The 3,396-nt window shown below is 34.5% G+C and overlaps 1 non-coding gene across 1 annotated transcript; it reads right to left on the bottom strand.

Annotated features, from left to right (window-relative positions):
- Window positions 1–1,063: 1,063 nt before the first annotated feature.
- Window positions 1,064–1,137, bottom strand: TRNAN-AUU (transfer RNA asparagine (anticodon AUU)). The gene has a single exon. It is a non-coding gene; the product is annotated as a tRNA-Asn (tRNA).
- Between the last annotated feature and the right edge of the window lie 2,259 nt (window positions 1,138–3,396).

The following is a 3,396-nucleotide window of genomic DNA, read 5'->3' as shown; positions in this document are numbered from 1 at the left end:
CTAATAAGCATTCATCTAGAACGTTTCCTAGAAAAACTTTAAAAAGTCAATAATCTGGAGAGTTTTTGTAAGATGTTTCTTAAATCAACCAACGAAGAAACACATTGGTACTTTCCCATGATGAGTGAGTGCTTCAGGATCTCTTGCACTCACATGTGCAGCAGAGTACTGCAATGGAAGCATGCTGGGCCCATAACCCAGAGGTAGGCAGATTGAAACTATCCTCTGCTATATGCATTTTTTTTGTTAATTTAAGTAATCCAAAACTGGGATTGATATTTTGGCTCTTTTATTTTTACTTAAAGTACAATAACTTTTACCATTTTAATTTGTTTCAATAGTGTATTGACAGTATTGTTTTCTTTCAAAAATCCACTTAATTTTCTTTACCCTATTATTAAAACGGTAATTGACAAAAACAAACTACATTGTCACCAGAAGAGCAATACAAAATGTACAAGTGATATATTAAATCATCTTTCCAGCTTGATTTTCAATGATGCATTGGGGCAACGATTTTGTGAGAAACATCTTCACCCTTAAATATTTTCTTAATTCCTTACCTGTGTGCTAATTAGATATCACCTTGTTTTCACATTAAACAGACTTCCACATGAGAAAGCAGCAAGGATGCAGTGGTGTTAATGTTTCCTGGTGTCAACCTGTATTATTTCAGTAGACATTAAACTTGCTTCATTGGAAAGGCAGCAAGATGCATCCTCATTTCAATTTAGTAATAGGTGAAAAACCATCCCTACAAAGGTGCTAATCAGAGACTTGGCTTTGTGGACACTTTTCAGAGAACAAATTTGTTAGCATAAAAATAAAGCCAGAAAATGAAGAGCTGTTTAATCACTCAATTTGATTTTTCAGCCAGCATTTTTCTTTTTCTCTGCAACCCACTGCTAAATTGTGCTTCCTATCTGTTTTTTTATAAAATCACTTAATCAAATCTAACTCTGATTACATCAGAGAAGGCCAGGTACCCTACACCATAAGAGGGGGTTTGAAATTTTGACTTGTCTACTTAAAGATCACCAAAATCTGATAACAAGGTCTATTACATCCCTGGGTGGGATTGAACCACCAACCTTTTGGTTAATAGCCAAACACACTAACCGATTGCGCCACAGAGACACTTTACGAAAGTGCATACTGACAAAGGCTAATAAGCATTCATCTAGAACGTTTCCTAGAAAAACTTTAAAAAGTCAATAATCTGGAGAGTTTTTGTAAGATGTTTCTTAAATCAACCAACGAAGAAACACATTGGTACTTTCCCATGATGAGTGAGTGCTTCAGGATCTCTTGCACTCACATGTGCAGCAGAGTACTGCAATGGAAGCATGCTGGGCCCATAACCCAGAGGTAGGCAGATTGAAACTATCCTCTGCTATATGCATTTTTTTTGTTAATTTAAGTAATCCAAAACTGGGATTGATATTTTGGCTCTTTTATTTTTACTTAAAGTACAATAACTTTTACCATTTTAATTTGTTTCAATAGTGTATTGACAGTATTGTTTTCTTTCAAAAATCCACTTAATTTTCTTTACCCTATTATTAAAACGGTAATTGACAAAAACAAACTACATTGTCACCAGAAGAGCAATACAAAATGTACAAGTGATATATTAAAATCATCTTTCCAGCTTGATTTTCAATGATGCATTGGGGCAACGATTTTGTTAGAAACATCTTCACCCTTAAATAAAGATTTTCTTAATTCCTTACCTGTGTGCTAATTAGATATCACCTTGTTTTCACATTAAACAGACTTCCACATGAGAAAGCAGCAAGGATGCAGTGGCGTTAATGTTTCCTGGTGTCAACCTGTATTATTTCAGTAGACATTGAAATGAGGATGCATCTTGCTGCCTTTCCAATGAAGCAAGTTTAATTTAGTAATAGGTGAAAAACCATCCCTACAATGGTGTTAATCAGAGACTTGGCTTTGTGGACACTTTTCAGAGAACAAATTTGTTAGCATAAAAATAAAGCCAGAAAATTAAGAGCTGTTTAATCACTCAATTGGATTTTTCTGCCAGCATTTTTCTTTTTCTCTGCAACCCACTGCTAAATTGTGCTTCCTAGCTGTTTTTTTTATAAAATCACTTAATCAAATCTAACTCTGATAACATCAGAGAAGGCCAGGTACCCTACACCATAAGATGGAGTTTGAAATTTTGACTTGTCTACTTAAAGATCACCAAAATCTGATAACAAGGTTAATTACGTCCCTGGGTGGGATTGAACCACCAACCTTTTGGTTAATAACCGAACACGCAAACTGATTGCGCCACAGAGACACTTTGCAAATCTCCATACTGGCAAAGGCTAATAAGCATTCATCTAGAACGTTTCCTAGAAAAACTTTAAAAATCAATAATCTGGAGAGTTTTTGTAAGATGTTTCTTAAATCAACCAACGAAGAAACACATTGGTACTTTCCCATGATGAGTGAGTGCTTCAGAATCTCGTACACTTACATGTGCAGCAGAGTACTGCAATGGAAGCATGCTGGGCCCATAACCCAGAGGTAGGCAGATTGAAACTATCCTCTGCTATATGCATTTTTTTTTATTAAAGTAATCCAAAACTGGGATTGATATTTTAGCTCTTTTATTTTTACTTAAAGTACAATAACTTTTACCAATTTAATTTGTTTTAATAGTATATTGACAGTATTGTTTTCTTTCAAAAATCCACTTAATTTTCTTTACCCTATTATTAAAATGGTAATTGACAAAAATAAACTACATTGTCACCAGAAGAGCAATACAAAATGTACAAGTGATATATTAAAATCATCTTTCCAGCTTGATTTTCAATGATGCATTGGGGCAACGATTTTGTGAGAAACATCTTCACCCTTAAATATTTTCTTAATTCCTTACCTGTGTGCTAATTAGATATCACCTTGTTTTCACATTAAACAGACTTCCACATGAGAAAGCAGCAAGGATGCAGTGGTGTTAATGTTTCCTGGTGTCAACCTGTATTATTTCAGTAGACATTAAACTTGCTTCATTGGAAAGGCAGCAAGATGCATCCTCATTTCAATTTAGTAATAGGTGAAAAATGATCCCTACAAAGGTGCTAATCAGAGACTTGGCTTTGTGGACACTTTTCAGAGAACAAATTTGTTAGCATAAAAATAAAGCCAGAAAATGAAGAGCTGTTTAATCACTCAATTTGATTTTTCAGCCAGCATTTTTCTTTTTCTCTGCAACCCACTGCTAAATTGTGCTTCCTATCTGTTTTTTTATAAAATCACTTAATCAAATCTAACTCTGATTACATCAGAGAAGGCCAGGTACCCTACACCATAAGAGGGGGTTTGAAATTTTGACTTGTCTACTTAAAGATCACCAAAATCTGATAACAAGGTCTATTA

Source organism: Pseudophryne corroboree, chromosome 5 (assembly GCF_028390025.1).
Source record: "Pseudophryne corroboree isolate aPseCor3 chromosome 5, aPseCor3.hap2, whole genome shotgun sequence".
Classification (NCBI taxonomy): Eukaryota; Metazoa; Chordata; class Amphibia; order Anura; family Myobatrachidae; genus Pseudophryne; species Pseudophryne corroboree.
Note: the sequence above shows the minus strand (reverse complement) of the source record. Positions and strands in the feature narration are given on the sequence as shown.